Genomic DNA, 20250 nt, shown 5'->3' on the forward strand with positions numbered 1-20250 from the left:
TCAGTTTGGATCACCACTTTAGTTTAAGAATGTGAAATGTCAATATAATAGTAGAGAGAATAATCTACTTCAGCTTTTATTTCTTTCATCACATTCCCAATGGGTCAGAAGTTTACATACACTCAATTAGTATTTGGTAGCATTGCTTTTAAATTGTTTAACTTGGGTCAAGCATTTCGTGTAGCCTTCCACAAGCTTCCCACAATAAGTTGGGTGAATTTTGGCCCATTCCTCCTGACAGAGGTGGTGTAACTGAGTCAGGTTTGTAGGCCTCCACACCTTTTCAGTTCTGCCCACAAATTTTCTATAGGATTAAGGTCAGGGCTTTGTGATGGCCACTCCAATACCTTTACTTTGATGTCCTTAAGCCATTTTGCTACAACTTTGGAAGTATGCTTGGGGTCATTGTCCATTTGGAAGACCCATTTGCGACCAAGCTTTAACTTTCTGACTGATGTCTTGAGATGTTGCTTCAATATACCCACATCATTTTCCTTCGTCATGACGCCATCTATTTTGTGAAGTGCACCAGTCCCTCCTGCAGCAAAGCACCCTCAAAACATGATGCTGCCACCATCCGCTTCACGGATGGGATGGTGTTCTTCGGCTTGCGAGCATCCCCCTTTTCCTTCCAAACATAACGATGGTCATTATGGCCAAACAGTTTTATTTTTGTTTCATCAGACCAGAGGACATTTCTCCATGTGCATTTGCAAACCGTAGTTTGGCTTTTTTATGGCAGTTTTGGAGCAGCGGCTTCTTTCTTGCTGAGCGGCCTTTCAGGTTATGTCGATATAGGACTTGTCTTACTGTGGATATAGATACTTTTGTACCGGTTTCCTCCAGCATCTTCACAAGGTCCTTTGCTGTTGTTCTGGGATTGATTTGCACTTTTTGCACCAAAGTACTTTCATCTCTAGGAGACAGAACACGTCGCCTTCCTGAGCGGTATGACGGCTGCGTGGTCCCATGGTGTTTATACTTGCGTACTATTGTTTGTACAGATGAACGTGGTACCTTCAGGCGTTTTGAAATTGCTCCCAATGATGAACCAGACTTGTGGAGGTCTACAATTTTTTTTCTGAGGTCTTGGCTGATTTCTTTTGATTTTCCCATGATGTCAAGCAAAGAGGCACTGAGTTTGAAGGTAGGCCTTGAAATACATCCACAGGTACACCTCCAATTGACTCAAATGATGTCAATTAGCCTATCAGAAGCTTCTAAAGCCATGATTTTCTGGAATTTTCCAAGCTGTTTAAAGGCACAGTCAACTTAGTTTGTTTAAACTTCTGACCCACTGGAAATGTGATACAGTGAATTATAAATAAAATAATCTGTCTGTAAACAATTGTTGGAAAAATTACTTGTCATGCACACATTAGATGTCCTAACCGACTTGGCAAAACTATAGTTCATTAACAAGAAATTTGTTTTGTGGTTGAACATCAAATTTGAATGACTCCAACCTAAGTGTATGTAAACTTCCCACTTCAACTGTATGTACAACAGCTAGCAACATATATACCACAATGCAGTTGTAAGCATACTATGCATTTACATATTGTATTACAAAATATGGATGTTATGTTGGTTGAATGTTCCAGGTAGGTTCCTGAATGTTTTTCAGCTGGTGAACCTCTTCTTGTGTTGGGAAATTATAGCTGGTTTAGCAGGCTTTGGCGCTGTGGTGATGTTGGCAGAGATGTTTAGTGGAGCTGTGACTCTGGCTCCTTGTAGACAACAGTCTGCTCTTTTCTGCAGTTCCCAGCCATGTGGCCTCTCATACACTTTTTCACCTCCCACTGCTTCGACCTCTTGCAGAAGATTTGTTTGTACTGCAAGTCTCCTGGAAAACCCATTAAGACTGATCATGACGATGTGTAAAACATGAAGACTGATTATGAGGATGTGTAACCATACAATGATCTGTGTTCATCTGTAAACAAAAAAAGGGTTCAATAGACTGGTATGTGTTTCGTTACACTCAGAGTCAATAATGGGGCTTTGAGATGGGCTGTTAGCAAAGATGAGAAAAGTTTGAGGTGGGACTTGACTTGTAAACAGTCTAGTTGTGTATTGTTGTGTATGAGCACATACAGTTGTGCTTTTGAGTAGACAAGAACTACCAACAATAGAGGGAATAGAATGAAGAGTATACGAACAGCCCCTTTCCCCCCATGCCAAAGAACTGACTGGAAGGGTGTGAAAAATGTCATAAGCACTTGTCTTGTAGACAGCTTAGTGTATTGGTGATTTTGTTTTCTAAAGAGGGTATTGTGCTTTCATAAATACCTTTGGCTGTCCTGGCTTGTTTCAAATTCAGATGTTGAGCTTGAGCTTATTTCAGGCTGAAAGCTTTCATCCAGTGGGTCTACAGGCGCTGTACTACTAAAGCCGGTGTCAAAGCCATCATCATCATCAGCAGCAGCAGGATTAGTGTGTAGGACACACAGAAGTCAGTGATTAGACAACATTTTACTACTTTGTCCCCATCAATACACACTCAAACAAGATACTATATCCACCCACCCCATTCATGTCAATAGATCATGCATACTAACCTTCACACAATACCCACCTCATCCCCTCCTTATTAATACCTATTTTTTCCCAATTTAAACTTCAAGCCTTGCATGAACAATTAACTAAGCCTCCATAATACAGAGAAAACTACAGTAGAAGTTGTAGCCTACTTGTAAACACACCAACTATGACAACAAGACACGGGCCATGTTTGTGCCTAGCTCCAGGTTATTTATTTGCTCATTATGGAGATATGGAAAGATTTAGTAGATTTTAGGTTCTTGGTGCTGAGCTTGATGTTGATGCCGCTGAAGATGTTGATGGGATCATACTCTTAAGTAGAACACATAGCCTCTACGATAGTTAGTTAGCTAGCTAGCTAATGGTTAGCTAACATAACCTAACGAAGCTAATGTTAGCTTGCAAAGTTAAAAATCACATCGCCAGATAGCAGCTGGCTGATGACATTGTTATGCTTTGAAATGTCTAGCCAGCATATTATGAACGCTAGCTAACTAGATTTTGGTTTAGATAAACAAATGTAGTTCACTAGTTATCTAGCTAGTTAATTAGTTAGCTAGGTAAAGTTAGCTACATTACCTCAGCTTAACTTATTTTCTGCTGCGCGGATCAGATGCCTTCCTCTTTGAGGTGAAGGGGAATATCATCAATTTTCAAAGCTCAACGACATTGCAACCCCATCAGTGAGACTTCAGTTCCGTTTCGAAATCCTCTGTCTGAAAATGCTGGCTGCAAATGTAACAGTACAAATTTAGACCGTCCCCTCGCCCATACCCGGGCGCAAACCAGGGACTCTCTGCACACATCAACAGTCACCCTCGAAGCATCGTTACCCATCGCTCCACAAAAGCCGCGGCCCTTGCAGAGCAAGGGGAACTACTACTTCAAGGTCTCAGAGCAAGTGACGTCACTGATTGAAACGCTATTTAGCGCCCACGCTAACTAAGCTAGCCGTTTCACATCCGTTACACTCACCCCCCTTTTGACCTTCCTCCTTTTTCCGCAGCAACCAGTAATCCGGGTCACGGCACCAATGTAACAGTACAAATTTAGACCGTCCCCTCGCCCATACCCGGGCGCGAACCAGGGACTCTCTGCACACATCAACAGTCACCCTCGAAGCATCGTTACCCATCGCTCCACAAAAGCCGCGGCCCTTGCAGAGCAAGGGGAACTACTACTTCAAGGTCTCAGAGCAAGTGACGTCACTGATTGAAACGCTATTTAGCGCCCACGCTAACTAAGCTAGCCGTTTCACATCCGTTACACAAACACAGACATTTAGATTTTTCTTACGTCAACTGTATACAGCTCCAAATCGCAATGAATTCTGGACATTGTGGTTTGCTTACAACCAGGAAATGTAGCTGGCCGTTTTTCCCTGTGAGGGGCAGAAACACTTGTATTTGTGTGTAATGAGGAAATTAAAACATTTTACTACACATATGATATGTTAATAACATATTAATGGCCATATATAGTGAAATAGAGCAGCAGTGAAATTTGACTTTAAGAAAATGCACTCACAACCACAAATCAATATGGAAGAAACATAACTGGTGTATAGATAGAAGTTAAAACATTCTTCAAGGTTTATCTCATATGGGAGCTTTTCCCTGGTTCATCTCTGAAAACATGTTTTGTGTTGCTACTAACTTCTCTATTTTTTTTTACCATGAATCTTGTTCTGGAGGCAGCTTTGCATAGTAGTCACTAGCTGGCACAGCCACAAAGTCATAAAATCTGATTTTAAACCTAACCCTAACCCCAACCATACTGCTAACCCTAATGCTTAACCTTAACCTCCAATTAAGACCTATAAGCTCATTCTTTTTTTCATGTATTTTTTCAATAATAACCAATTTTGACTTTGCAAGCTGACCTATCCAGGACAAGACTCAAGACAATAAACATCAACCCGCCCTTTGCTCTCTTTGTTTCCTTCGTACATTCCCCTTTGCCATCCTTTTCCCTCTCTCCTCAGCTCTCATCTCAACTTTTTATTTTCACAATTTTCTTTCTTTCTCTACCTGTTCTCTCATCTCTCACTCCATATTGCGTTTCTCCTTTCATCTCTCTGCCCCATACATTTTTTAGCAGGTCAACTGATCAGTGGTTCGACCATCCTCTGTGCTTTAGGTGTGTGTGTGTGTGTGTGTGTGTGTGTGTGTGTGTGTGTGTGTGTGTGTCTGTACTTGTTTGTGACCGCACGTGTTTGTGTTTGTGCCTGTAGCCCTATGTGTGCATGTATTTGTGCACGCACATGTGTGTATGTGTGTAGTTTATATTAAATCAAAGTGTTTTGATTTGATTACCGTTTGTATTCCCATGTTTATGTATGAGACCAGGTCAGAGAGAACCCTGAAAGAGCACCGTGCATCAATACCAACAACTCAGAGACACACACAGACACACATAGGTCTGACATAGAGATATAATGAACAAAAATTGAAACGAAACATGCAACAATTTCAATGATTTTACTGAGTTACACTTCATATAAGGAAATCAGTTAATTGAAATACATTCATTAGGCCCAAATCTATGGATTTCACATGATTGGGCAGGGGCTCAGCCATGGGTGGGCCTGGGAGGGCATTGGCCCACCCATTTGGGAGCAAGGCCCACCCACTGGGGAGCCAAGCCCAGCCAATCAGAATTAGTTTTTCCCCACAAAAGGGCTTTATTTCAGACATAAATACTCTTGTCTCAGACGATCCCGGAGGTGAAAAAGCAGGATGTGGAGGTCCTGGGCTGGCCTGGTTACACCTGGTCTGCGGCTGTGAGGCCGGTTGGACGTACTGCCAAATTTTCTAAAACAACGCTAGAGGCAGCTTATGGTAGAGAAATGAACATGAAATTCTTTGGCAACAGCTCTGGTGGACATTCCTGCAGTCAGTATGCCAATTGCAAACTCACTCAAAACCTGAGACATCTGTGGCATTGTGTTGTGTGACAAAACTGCACATTTTAGAATGCTTTTTTATTGTCCCCAGCACAGGGTGCACCAGTGTAATGATCATGCTGTTTAATAAAGTTTTTGATATGCCACACCTATCAGGTGGATGGATTAGCTTGGCAAAGGAGAAATACTAAGAGAAGTGGAAACAAATGAGTGTACAAATGTGAAAGTAATAAGCTTTTTGTGCATATAAACAATTTCTGGGATCTTTTATTTCACCATGTTGCCTTTATATTTTTGTTCAGTATATTAGAGATAGATATTACACAGAGAAATATAGTAGAGATTGGCAGTAGAGATGGACAGTAGAGATGGACAGTAGAAGGACAGTATAGATAGACAGTAGAGATGGACAGTACAGTAGAGATAAACAGTGGAGATGGATAGTAGTGATAGACAGTGGAGATACTGTAGACAAGTAAAAGCAGAGATAGACAATAGAGATAAACAGGCAATATGGGGCACATTAACAATGAAGAGAGAGTTTGGACAGAACTCTTTATTTCCCACACCACTGCAAAGAGCCTATGGGTTGTTTTGTATGCGGGCCCATTGCCCACGTTGTGAATGTGTGTATGTGTGTCTTCTCTGGCTGTGAGGTATATCCATGTCCTGCGGTGTTGGATTACTCATTAAATAGAGAAGAACGGAGGGAGGAGAGGAAGGGAAACCCTCCAAAGATGAAAAGTATGTAGGCGGTGTGTGTGTGTGCGTATTTTGAGTATTTATACATTTCCCATCTGACTCTTGGGAAGTAGATAAAGGGCCTCGTTGCCAAACTCAGAAAGTATCCCTTTAAACATTTCACAGTCTTCCATTGTCTCCAAGCCCAGAGGCCAGGAGCAAGTAGCATCAACTTACTTCTGCTTTCCTGTTTTTCTTTTCCATGTGTCTTGTCTGACTCACTATTTCTCTCTCTGTCTATGTATCTGCTTTGTAACACATTGATTTTGTAGTCAGTCCATGGCGTACTGAATCTGTGTTGTATTAGAACTTTACTGGGAAGAGAATGCTTTCAAATAGTTAAGGAAAATCCAAAACAGAGACTTCAGACTTCAAAACACATGAAAAAAATAGACAAACGTCTCTGTTACTCAGTCCTTATTAGTGTCCATTCACTGTTGTATTAGTAGGGAACTTCTGTGTGTGTGTGTGTGTGTGTGTGTGTGTGTGTGTCAGTGTCTGTGTGGGATTAAATTCAAATCAAACTTTTTGTCACATGCGCCGAATTCAACAAGCCCATAACCAACAATAACCAACAATGCAGTTCAAGAAGGAATTAAGACAATATTTACCAAATAAACTGAACTGAACAATGAAAAATAAATAATAAAAAGTAACGCCATAAAATAACAATAACGAGGCTATAGACATGGGATACCAGTACCGAGTCAATGTGCAGGGGAACAGGTTAGTTGAGATAATTTGTACATGTAGGTAGCGGTAAAGTGACTATGCATAGATAATAAACAGTGAGTAGCAGCTGTGTAAAAACAAACGGGGGGGGGTGTAAATGTAAATAGTCCGCGTGGCCATTTGATTAATTGTTCAGCAGTCTTATGGCTTGGGGGTAGAAGCTGTTAAGGAGTCTTTTGGTCCTAGACCTGGCGCTTCGGTACCGCTTGCTGTGCGGTAGCAGAGAGAACAGTCTATGTGTTGGGTGACTGGAGTCTCTGACAATTTTTTGGGCTTTCCTCTGCCACCGCCTAGTATATAGGTCCTGGAAGGCAGTAAGCTTGGCCCCAGTGATGTTCTGGGCCGTACGCACTAACCGCTGTAGCGCTTTACGGTCAGATGCTGAGCAGTTGCCATACCAGGCGGTGATGCAACCGGTCAGGATGCTCTCGATGGTGCAGCAGCAGAACTTTTTGAGGATCTGTGGATCCATGCCAAATCTTTTCAGTCTCCTGGGGGGGGGGAAAGGTGTTGTCATGTCTTCTTCACGATTGTCTTGGTGTATTTGGACCATGATAGCTCATCGGTGATGTGGACACCAAGGAACTTGAAACTCTTGACCTGTTCCACTACAGCCCTGTCGATGTTAATGGGCGCCTGTTCAGCCCGCCTTTTCCTGTAGTCCACAATCAGCTCCTTTGTCTTGCTCACATTGAGGGAGAGGTTGTTGTCCTGGCACCACACTGCCAGGTCTCCGTCCTCCTCCCTATAGGCTGTCTCATCATTGTCGGTAACCAGGCCTGCCACTGTTGTGTCGTCAGCAACTGAGAACACGTTCTCATTTGCAGCAACAACCTGGGGAATAGTTACAGGGGAGAGGAGGGGGATGAATGAGCCAATTGTAAACTGGGGATTATTAGGTGACCGTGATGGTTTGAGGGCCAGATTTGGAATTTAGCCAGGACACCGGGGTTAACAACCCTACTCTTACAATAAGTGCCATGGGATCTTTAATGACCTAAGAGAGTCAAGACACCCGTTTAACGTCCCATCCGAAAGACGGCACCCTACATAGGGCAGTGTCCCCTATCACTGCCCTGGGGCATTGGGATATTTATTTAGACCAGAGGAAAGAGTGCCTCCTACTGGCCCTCCAACACCACTTCCAGCAGCATCTGGTCTCCCATCCAGGAACTGACCAGGACCAACACTGCTTAGCTTCAGAAGCAAGCCAGCAGTGGTATGCAGGGTGGTATGCTGCTGGCTAAACTTAATGATGGTGTTGGAGTCATGTTTGGCCACACAGTCCTGGGGGAACAGGGAGTACAGGAGGGGACTATGCACGCACCCCTGAGGGGCCCCAGTGTTGAGGATAAGCGTGGCAGACGTGTTATTGCCTACCCTTACCACCTGGGGATGGCCCGTCAGGAAGTCCAGGATCAGTTGCAGAGGGAGGTGTTTAGTCCCAGGGACCTTAGCTTAGTGATGAGCTTTTTGGGCACTATGGTTCATAAACGCTGAGCTGTAGGCAATGAACAGCATTCTCACATAGGTGTTCCTTTTGTCCAGGTGGGAAAGGGCAGTGTGGAGTGCAATTGAGATTGCGTCATCTGTGGATCTGTTGGGGCGGTATGCAAATTGATGCTGTTGATGTGAGCCATGACCAGCCTTTCAAAGCACTTCATGGCTACCGACATTCATTTAGGCAAGTTACCTTCGATTCCTTGGGCATAGGGACTATGGTGGTCTGCTTGAAACATGTAGGTATTACAGACTCGGTCAGGGACAGGTTGAAAATGTCAGAGAAGAAACTTGCCAGTTGGTCCGTGCATGCTTGGAGTACACATCCTGGTAATCTGTCTGGCCCTGTGGCTTTGTGAATGTTGACCTGTTTAAAGGTCTTTCTCACATCGGCTACCGAGAGCGTTATCACACAGTCGTCTGGAACAGCTGGTGCTCTCATGCATACTTCAGTGTTGCTTGCCTCAAATCGAGCATAAAAGGCATTTAGCTCGTCTGGTAGGCTCGCTTCACTGGGCAGCTTGCGGAAGCTGTGCCACATCCGACGAGCGTCAGAGCCGGTGTAGTAGGATTCCATCTTAATCCTGTATTGACGCTTTGCCTGTTTGATGGTTTGTCTGAGGGCGTAGCATGATTTCTTATAAGCGTCCGGATTAGTGTCCTGCTCCTTGTAAAGTGGCAGCTCTAGCCTTAAACTCGATGCGGATTTTGCCTGTAATCCATGGCTTCCTGGTTGGGATATGTACGTACGGTCACTGTGGGGACGATGTAGTCAATGCACTTATTGATGAAGCCGATGACTGAGCTGGTATACTCCTCAATGCCATTGGATGAATCCCGGAACATATTCCAGTCTGTGCTACAGTAGAAAAACAGTCCTGTAGCATCCGTGTCCTCTTACCACTTCCGTATTGAGCGAGTTACTGGTACTTCTTGCTTTAGTTTTTGCTTATAAGCAGGAATCAGGAGGTTAAAATTATGGTCAGATTTGCCAAATGGAGGGAGGAGGGAGAGCTTTGTATGCATCTCTGTGTGTGGAGTAAAGGTGGTCTAGAGATAATTTTCCTCTGGTTGTACATGTGACTTGCTGGTAGAAATGAGGTAAAACAGATTTAAGTTTGTCTGCATTAAAGTCCTAGGTCACTAGGAGCGCCACTTCTTGATTAGGATTTTCTTCTTTGTTTATGGCCTTATCCAGTTGGTTGAGTGCGGTCTTAGTGCCAGCATCGGTTTGTGGTGGTAAATAGATGGCTATGAATAATATAGATGAGAACTCTCTTGGTAGACAGTGTGGTCTATAACTTATCACAAGGTACTCAGGCGAGCAATACCTCGAAACTTCTTTAATATTAGACATTGTGCACCAGCTATTATAGACAAATAGACACACACCACCCTCCCTTGTCTTACCAGACGTAGCTTCTCTGTCCTGGCGATGCATGGGAAATCCCGCCAGCTCTATATTATTCAGTGTAGCTGTCCAGTACAACAGGTAATCAATGTAGCTTAATGCTTTTACAGGAGCAAGTAATGTCAACACACACACACACACACACACACACACACACACACACAAAAGACCCACAGTATGTATGCATGTTTTAAGTTCACTTCAGTTTAGCAGCTCTAGTTAACTTACTTCTCAGGCAACGGAGAATGTGTGTGTGTATCAGAAGCTTGTGATTTATGTAGATGAGTGTCGTCGTCCGTAGAGGAGGATAATTCCCAGGCCTATCTAGTGGCTGAATGATTCATCAGTCTGGCTGCAGCAGGCATCAATAATCGATGGCATAGCAGGGCATGCAGGATTCCGCTCCCCGTGATTAAAACTGCCCCACTTCAGAGCTAAACACCTCACTTCCTCTCTTCTCCTCTTCCTGCAGGGTTTAAAACACACCTCTACACACACACACACACACACACACACACACACACACACAAACTCACACACCACTTAACTTCCTTAACTTCTATTACGAGAATTATGTTCTCAATGTTCATAAACCAATTCAGTTTAACTACTCGGTCTGCAACCCAGAATTTGTAAGATACTGGTTGAAATGTAACAGACGGAGGCCCAGGTAAATAGTCAAAATGTTTATTCACGAGAGTGCTGGTTCGTTGTACAAAACCATTCATTTTATACTAGCTCCTTACGCACATACTTTTGCACACAGACATAAGGTATCCTACGCACATACATACACACGAACAGTAGGTATCCTACACACATACTGTATCAATACCCATCCGACAAAGATTAGGGACCATGAGAAGCACTCCATGTCCTCCCTCAAGGTTCGGGAGTACTCACTGCCCTCTCCTAAATCTCTCAGAGGCCCCTAGCAAGGTCGGCACCGAATTTTGCTCAGACAGTCTGTGTTTAAGATACTATAAAGATATAATGTACAGATATATTGTTTTACCTTAATTCTGACTAAAACTACACACATCATTTATTATAATTTTACTCACTAAAACTACACACATCATTAATAATAATTTTATGATCCTAATCAATTTCATACAATCAAATGGTTTCAGGGTGGAATATTCTAATCATTCATTGAAACATATAAATTCCATTAACAACTTCCCCTTCACAGCTAATCCATCTCTACTCTTTTATTTTAACATCATCTCACCTTAGACACACACACAAGCTTTTATTTATTTATTTAGCCTTTATTTAACTAGGCAAGTCAGTTAAGAACAGCTGGGATTAAAAATAAATAAATAAAACAACATATCAAGGCAGCAACGCATGATAACATAGCATGGTAGCAACACAACATGGTAGCAGGCCAAAACATGGTACAAACATTATTGGACACATACAACAGCACAAAGGGCAAGAAGGTAGAGACTACAATACATCACGCAAAGCAGCCACAAGCTTAACATTGCCTCATCACTACCTTTCCTTCCATACAATCATCCCCTCACTTTGAAATCTGTTTCTTTACAGTAAGTTCATCACAGAGAGAAAGATGGAGTATGAAAAGATAAGGAGTCAAGGGGGAGAAGAGAGGGAGAAGGAGAAAGAGAAGAGAGGGAGAAGGAGAAGATAGGGAGAAGGCGAAAAGAGGCAGAAGAGAGGGAGAGGGAGAAAGAGAAGACAGGGAGAAGGGAGGGAGAAGGAAAAGAGGGAGGGAAAGGGAGAGAAAGAAGAGAGGGAGAGAGATGGAGAAGAGAGGAGAGGGAGAAGAGAGGAAGAAGAGGGGGAGGGGGAGAACTGCTGGACCTTTCCTTCCTGAGACACACTCAGAGATCTCATCCCCCCCTCTCTCTCTGTCCCCCCTCTCTCTCTCTCTCTCCTTCTCCCCTCCCCCTTTCTCACTCCTTCTCCCTCTCCTCTCCCCCTCTCTCTCTCTCAAAGCTGTATGTGGGTGTTGATGTGACAGAACAAATCTGGGCCGATTAGGAAACATCACCCCTCCACATTTTACTCCATACTATACATACTAATGCACAACTACAGAGACAGAGAAAAGGGAAGGGGAGAGAGAGAGAGAATGTGTGTGTGTGTGTGTGTGTGTGTGTGTGTGTGTGTGTGTGTGTGTGTGTGTGTGTGCTCGTGCGTGCGTGCGTGCGTGCGTGACTGTCTGCCTGCGTGCCTGCCTGCGCATTGAAATATGCTCCACATAATCGTGTTACTTTCCTGTAAAATGAGGATGTTTGATGCCGGAGATGGCATTTAGGCATAAAGTGGAGAGACGTAATGAACAAGAAAAACAGAGTGAGAGAGATAGAGAGGATGAAGGGATGGAGGTATAAAGCTGTTAGTTGAGCCAGCCTGTGGAGAAGTGTAGGGGATAGAGTGTATGAGGCGATGTGTGTAGAGAGACGTTCAGTTTGAGAAGCAGAGTTAAAGTATGATATTATTGTACAGTGGGATGAGCTGAAAGACTGGATGGTGAAAGAGAGGGAAAGAGTGAAATAAGATCAAATGAGGGGAGAAGCAGGAGAAAATAATGGAAGGGGTGAGGATGGAAGCGGAGGGGGTGAGGAGGGAGGGAGTAAAAGAGATGAGGGTGGAAGGAAGGAGAGGGAGAATGGGGATAAAGAGGGAAAGTGGCTATGGCTACCCTTGGGGACACAGGCTGTGTGGGAGTTTAAAGAAGCGGATTCACGAACATCTCCCTTTCTCTCTCTCTTTAATTGGTTTGTGATGTTTTCTTAAAGCAGGGAGAGAGAAAATCTCTAATTCAGAGCATTAGTTGCAGCTACAGAAGTACCCTCCTCCAACACACACATCATGCAAAGCCCTAAAGAGCACAGAAAGAGCAGAGCAGTGGGATCAAAACAGTACATTATGAGTCACAGGAGAGAACACACAGCTGTTTAAATGGTAGAGTGTTCTGTGTGTGTATATGTCTGTATGTGTGTGATGGTCTTCTAGGAACTTCTGTCTTGTCCTGCTCTTTCGTATGAGATTTAAAAAAAGCATACAAAGAGAGGAAAAGAGAAAGGAGAGGGAGAGGGGTATGATAAATGATCAAAAAGAAGAATAGAAGACATGTCCCAGGGACTTGCTGTGTGTGGCTTCAGAGAGAGAGAGACTGCTGTTCAGGTATTCATGTGCGTAATCATGCAGCTGTAGAAAGTGCTTCGAACAGGCCGTTGTTTATTCATCAGTTCCTCCCGTCATCTACCCATCCGCTCCCTCCATCTCTCTTTGGGATCTGACTGTAGCAGTTGCACTGTTCTTCGTCTGTCTGGAACTGTCCTTTATGTCCTCTTTGTGTAGCTGCTATATGTCTGTGACTCTGTTCAACTAGAAAGACCTTATGTAAGGCACCGTACACCTATGTTCACTCAGTACAATAATGCTATAGATCAGGGCTCTACAACCCTGTTCCTGGAGAGCTCCCGTCCTGTGTGGAGAGAGCCCTGCTATAGATGGTGGGAAAGAGGAGACAGAAATCATGTTTGATGAACAGTGATAAAATTCAGAAGAATGGAACAGAGAGGTAGATGGGGGAGAGAGAGCAATAGAGAGAGCGAGGGAGAGAGAGAAAGAGAGAGAGAGAGGATGAGGAGATGGAGGTAGAAAGGTGTTAGTGTGAGCCAGCCTGTGGAGAAGTGTAAGGGATAGAGTGTATGAGGTGATGTGTGTAGGAGACCAAAAGGAGTCAGAAGGAGACCAGTCAGTTTGAGAAGCAGAGAGTTAAAGTATGATATTATTGTACAGTGGGAACGAGCTGAAAGACTGGATGGGGAAAGAGAGGGAAAGAGGGAAATAAGAGAAAATGAGGGGAGAGAGCAGGGGAAAAGGAGAGAAGGGGTGAGGATGGAAGTGGAGGGAGGGAGATTAGGATGGAGTTAGGGAGAGAGAGAGAGAGAGAGGGGGGATACAAATGGAAAGTGGAGGCCTCCCAGCAGTGCTGGCTGTGCCACTAGAGATTCTGGGTTCGAGTCCTGGCTCTATCGCAGCCGGCTACGACCAGGAGGCCCATGGGGCGGCACACAATTGGCCCAGCGTCGTCCGGGTTAGGGAGGGTTTGGCCAGCAGGGATATCCTTGTCTCATCGCGCACTAGCGACTCCTGTGGCGGGCCGGGCACGCTGACACGTTCGCCAGGTGTACGGTGTTTCCTCCGACAGATTGGTGCGGCTGGCTTCCGGGTTAGCTGGGCATTTTGTCAAGAAGCAGTGCGGCTTGGTTGGGTTGTGTTTTCGGAGGACGCACGGCTCTCGACCTTCGCCTCTCCCAAGTCCGTACAGGAGTTGCAGCGATGAGACAAGACTGTAACTACCAATTGGATACCACGAAATTGGGGAGAAAAAAAGGGGTGAAAAAAACAAACAGAAAGGGGCTGTGGCTAGCCTTGGGGGACAGTCTGTGTGGGAGTTTAACGGAGTGGATACATGAACATCTTTCTCTCTATCTCTCTAGAGAGAAAGATGTTCTCTCTCTAATTAGTTTGGGATGTTTTCTTAAAGCAGAGAGGGACAATCTCTAAATTCGGAGCATTAGTTGCAGCTACAGAAGTACCCTTCCCCCAACACACACATAATTCAAAACCCTAGAGAGCACAGAAAGAGCAGAGCAAAACAGTACATTATGAGTCACAGGAGAGAACACACAGCTGTTTAAATCAAAATCAAATCAAATGTTATTTGTCACATGCTTGGTAAACAACAGCTGTAAATAGATGTAGAATAACACTGAAAGGCTTAATTATGAGCCCTTCACAACAATGCAGAGAGAATTTTTTTTTTAATTATATAAAAATGATAACTTGGCTATACACGAGGTACCAGTACCGAGTCGATGTGCAGGGCTAGAAAGGTAACTGAGGTAGATATGTACAGTACCAGTCAAAAGTTTGGACACACCTACTCATTCAAGAGTTCTTCTTTATTTTTACTATTTTCTACATTATAGAATAATAGTGAAGACATCAAAACTATGAAATAACACATATGGAATCATGTAGTATCCAAAAAAGTGATAAACAAATCAAAATATGTTTTATATTTGAGATTCTTCAAAATGGATAAATGAGAAATGGAGCGGCGATGGCTAGAAAGCCGGTGACGTCGATCGCCGAACGAACAAGGAGAGGAGCCCACTTCTGTGGAAGTCGTGACAACTAAAGAACAGCTGTTGAAGATTGCTGAACACTTACAAGGTTGAAATTAGTGATAAAGTCAAATTCTGTTATGTTGAAATTGAAGGCCAATCTGATAGTGGTATTCTTGAAGTTCCCACTGGGGCAGCCTCTACTGAGGCCTCGCCGTCTCCCCGTTTCATTACAATGGCTGCTCCATCTGTTAGCCCTAGTAGTCTTCTTTTTGAACAGCAGAAAGAACTGCTCCTGTTATCTGTTAGCCCTAGTAGTCTTCTTTTTGAACAGCAGAAAGAACTGCTCCTGTTATGTGTTAGCCCTAGTAGTCGTCTTTTTGAACAGCAGAAAGAACTGCTCCTGTTATCTGTTAGCCCTAGTAGTCGTCTTTTTGAACAGCAGAAAGAACTGCTCCTGTTATCTGTTAGCCCTAGTAGTCTTCTTTTTGAACAGCAGAAAGAACTGCTCCTGTTATCTGTTAGCCCTAGTAGTCTTCTTTTTGAACAGCAGAAAGAACTGCTCCTGTTATCTGTTAGCCATAGTAGTCGTCTTTTTGAACAGCAGAAAGAACTGCTCCTGTTATCTGTTAGCCCTAGTAGTCGTCTTTTTGAACAGCAGAAAGAACTGCTCCTGTTATCTGTTAGCCCTAGTAGTCGTCTTTTTGAACAGCAGAAAGAACTGCTCCTGTTATCTGTTAGCCCTAGTAGTCGTCTTTTTGAACAGCAGAAAGAACTGCTTCTGTTACAGCTGGAGTATGATCAGGTAAAGTATGAAAAGGAATTGGAATTTAAAAAGGATTTGGAATGTGCTGAAATCAAGCTGCAACAAGAGCGGCTAGAGTTGGTTAGGGAAGGAAAGCTCTCAGATTTACCCGAGCCCCGGACACGTGATATTGTTGAACTTACGGTTGTTGCCAAAATTTAATAAGAAGGACCCTGAGACATTCTTTTTGTTTGAGCGTGTTACTGACGCTAGGAGTTGGCCTGATTCTAACCCCATTTTAATGTTGCTGTGTGTTGACTGGTAAAGCGCGGGAAGCATATTCAGATCTTAGTGTAGCTGACAGTGTCAGTTATGATGAGGTTAAAATGGCTGTGTTACAGATTTACAAATTGGTTCGTGAGGCTTACCGCCAACGATTTAGAACTTTAAAAAGGAATGATAACTCGCGCAAACTCAACATGAGTCTGTTTATCTTCACAGTTTAATCGCTGGTGTTCCGCCCCTGCAGGTATGACTTTCCAAATGCTATTGGCAGCTGCCACTGACGAGTAGAACACGTGAAATCTCTGCCTTTATTACACCCTCTGGTCTGTACTCGTATTCGGTTATGAGTTTCGGAGTGTGTAAAGAACCTGCCACTTTTCAGTTCCTTAAGAACAGGGTTGTCTCCGTTCTGGCCGGGTGCGCTGTTTATATGGATGATGTAGTGATATATGCAGATACTTGGAACATCTGTCCCGTATTCAAGCTTTGTTCGACTGCCTAGATGTGGGTCGCCACACGATCAATCTGGCTAAATGTGAGTTTACATACCTTGGAAAGATAGTTGGGCAGGGTGAAGTGCGTCCTGTTCGGGCTAAGGTGGTAGCTATTGATACTTTTCCACAACCAACTACTAAAAAGGAACTGATGCGTTTCTTGGGAATGATTGGTTATTACCGTGGTTTTTGTAGGAACTTCTCTACTGTTGTCGCTCCCTTGACAGATTTGCTGAAAGCTATGGCTGTTTACGTATGGTCTTCTCGTTGTCAACAGGTTTTTGAAGATGCAAAGAGGTTGCTTACCTCAACTCCGGTGCTGGCTGCTCCTCGCGTGGATTTGTCATTTACCTTGCAGGTGGATGCTAGTCATGTGGGGTCAGGTGCAGTTTTGCTGCAAGCAGAGATGTGTCTGGTGTTGAGAGGCCTGTTGGTTAAACTTTTTGGAAAATAAACTATTATCAGTTGAACTGCTCGGTCATGGAAAAAGAAAGCGCTAGCACTCATATGGGCGCTACAGCACTTTGAGGTGTATGTCGGATCGGGAGTAGTACCTATACCGACATCCTCTCACCTCCTTGGGGTTCATTATTTGTCCTAACCAGAGGATAATGAGATGGTGTTTATTTTACCAATCATTCCATTTCGATGTGCGGCACATCAGGGGGACTGATAATGTTGTTGCTGATTTGCTCTCGTGCTGTTCCTGAATGTCCACGTGACTGACAACTGTTTATTTTATGTTTGGTATTGTCCTGTTCTATCGCTCCTGTCTGTTCCCTTCTGGTCTTGTTTTCTTCTTTCCTCTTGAAGGTTGCCTCCTGTGCGCAAAGGTTTCTGAGGTCTGGGGAGGATGAGGTTGGCTGGGGCAAGTGGAAGTGTGAACACGTACCCCCCTCATGGATTTGGGGTGCAGGCTGGGTTGATTTGGGACGCAGGCTGGTATGGTGTTCTGGGGGTCCTTGTTGGTTCCCAGTTTTATGGGGGGTGACCCTCCCACTCTGTCTGCCGTATTCTTTCTCGTTGCTCTTGTTTTCCTTATTAGGATGTCGGCGGGCAGAGCTGGGAGGGTCGTCAGCGACATGGGACACACTTGGGCCCGGGTGTGTCCCGGGATAAATACACCTCTTCCCCATTCATTGATGAGACTCTCTCCATGCAGACTTTGATTTTGGTTGTGGCATTTTTGTGGCCATTTTGTTTGTTTGCTTTGGCACCTTTCAACACCCCTCATTATCACATTTATGCAGGCAACCACTCACTTACACTATTGATTACTGACTACACACACCATTGTTAATTGTATTTAGCTTCAGTTAATAAATATATTTTGTTATTCCTTATCTCCACTTTGTCTCCATTTTTGTTACAAACTTGGAGCTGGTTTGTGACAATCTGCTCTCATCTCTCTTTGGGATCTGACTGTAGCAGTTGTACTGTTTTTCATCTGTCTGGAACTGTGCTTTATGTCCTCTCTGTGTAGCTATCTGTTCAACTAGATAGGCCTTATGTAAGACGCTATAGTTCACTCAGTACAAGAATCCTGTAGCTGGAGGGAAAGAGGAGACAGAAATCATGTTTGATGAACAATGATAAAATAAAGGAGAATGGAACAGAGGCAGCTTGACTGACTCTCTGGCCAGGGTATAAAGGACTGATGGACAGGTAATTAATTATTGATTATTTGATTGGACTGATCATTGATTTATGACTCTTAGATGAGAGGAACATGTTTTGTTCTTGCCGCTGTTGTGTGTGTGTGTTGCGCTTCTCCTTTTCATTCCCATCCAATCTGGATATGATAGGTCACATTGCTCTCTGTCTCTCATATATTTTCACAGCAGGTAGACAGGAGTGTAAAGTAGACAGCATTATCTATTCTCTGACACATGCTGATCAGTCACAATGACAGCTACACACTGTCTGATTCTACCAGTGACATCTCCAGCAGGTTGGTTAGGGACACGGTCATTTTCAAACAGGCAGTCAAGCGCTACATTGTTTCATCTGGAAATGCTCCAGCATCCAGTAATCTTTTCACAGATCTATGTTCCCTGCTAGTGCTGCAGTATTCTCAGATCTGTACTTTCAGCCTTTACTATGATGGCAAAACATCAGTATCTAGTTATATCAGATCTGTGTTTTTGGCCAGAGCTACAGTATCCAGTTTTAAAAACATTTTGGCTGTTGGTGTAATGGCAGGTACGTCTCCATCCTGCATCCTTCATATGTGTGTGTTTGGCTAGTATATCAACAGTATCTAGCTTTCAAACATCTGTTTCTGACCTTTCTATCTAGTCCTTTCATCTGTTTTGGCCATTTCTGTAACCGATGGGGATAGGCACGCGCGCACACACACACACACACACACACACACAATTGGAGGGTTTTAGTGAGACCTCAGCAGTAAATGTGTGTCTCTTAGATACAGGGATGTCTTTGTCCCATTGCGCACTAGAGACTCCTGTGGAGTGCTTGCTGACACGGTTGCCAGGTGCACAGTGTTTCCTCCGACACATTAAGTGGGCATTGTGTCAAGAAGCAGTGCGGCTCAGATGGGTTGTTTGAGGACGCACGGCTCTCGACCTTCACCTCTCCCGAGTCCGTACGGGAAATGCAGCAATGAGACAAGACTGTAACTCCCAATTGGATACCACGAAATTGGGGAGGAAACGGGATATAAAAAAAAATCATAAAAGAAAATGACTTATTTAAAAGTATTCGGTTTTAAATATACTTATGTATCAAAAGTAATTTCTAAAATATACTTAAGTATCAAAAGTAAAAGTATAAATAATTTCAAATTCCTTATTTACCAACCAGACGGTACAATTTTCTTGTTTTTATATTTATGGATAGCCAGGGGCAATCTCCAACACTGAAATAATTTACAAACAAACCATGTGTGTTTGAGTCCACCAGATCAGAGGCAGTATGGATGACCAGGGATGTTCTCTTGATAAGTGCCTGAATTGGAAAAAATGTCTGTCCTGCTGAGCAATCAAAATGTAACGAGTACATTTGGGTGTCATAGAAAGTATTTAGGAATGTAGTGAAGTAGAAGTAAAATATAAAATGGTGAAGAACCGATACTTTTAATATTTTTACATACAGTTGAAGTCGGAAGTTTACAAACACTTATGCTGGAGTCATTAAATCTCGTTTTTCAACCACTCCACAAATTTCTTATTAACATACACTAAATTCCAGAAAATTATGTCATGGCTTTAGAAGCTTCTGATAGGCGAATTGACCTCATTTGAGTCAATTGGAGGTGTACATGAGAATTTATTTCAATGCCTACCTTAAACTCAGTGCCTCTTTGCTTGACATCATGGGAAAATCCAAATAAATCAGCCAAGACCTCAGATTTTATTATTTAGACCTCCACAAGTCTGGTTCATCCTTGGGAGCAATTTCCAAACGCCTGAAGGTACCACGTTCATCTGTACAGACAATAGTACGCAAGTATAAACACCATGGGACCACGCAGCCGCCATACCGCTCAGGAAGTAGACGCGTTCTGTCTTCTAGAGATGAACGTACTTTGGTGCGAAAAGTGCATATCAATCCCAGGACAACAGCATGTGAAGATGCTGGAGGAAACAGGTACAAAAATATCTATATCCACAGTAAAACGAGACCTATATCGCCAAAACCTGAAAGGCCGCTCAGCAAGGAAGAAGCCACTGCTCCAAAACCGCCATAAAAAAAGTCAGACTACGGTTTGCAATTGCACATGGGGACAAAGATCGTACTTTTTGGAGAAATGTCCT

At 43.5% G+C, this 20250-nt stretch overlaps 1 protein-coding gene across 1 annotated transcript in view; it reads left to right on the plus strand.

Moving 5' to 3' along the window:
- The window catches only part of LOC118946512 (uncharacterized), a 62519-nt gene that overhangs the window by 16144 nt on the left and 26125 nt on the right, over positions 1–20250 (plus strand). The gene's annotated exons all lie outside the window — the stretch shown is intronic.

This window comes from Oncorhynchus mykiss, chromosome 3 (genome assembly GCF_057628025.1).
Source record: "Oncorhynchus mykiss isolate SJ-2025 chromosome 3, ASM5762802v1, whole genome shotgun sequence".
Classification (NCBI taxonomy): domain Eukaryota; kingdom Metazoa; phylum Chordata; class Actinopteri; order Salmoniformes; family Salmonidae; genus Oncorhynchus; species Oncorhynchus mykiss.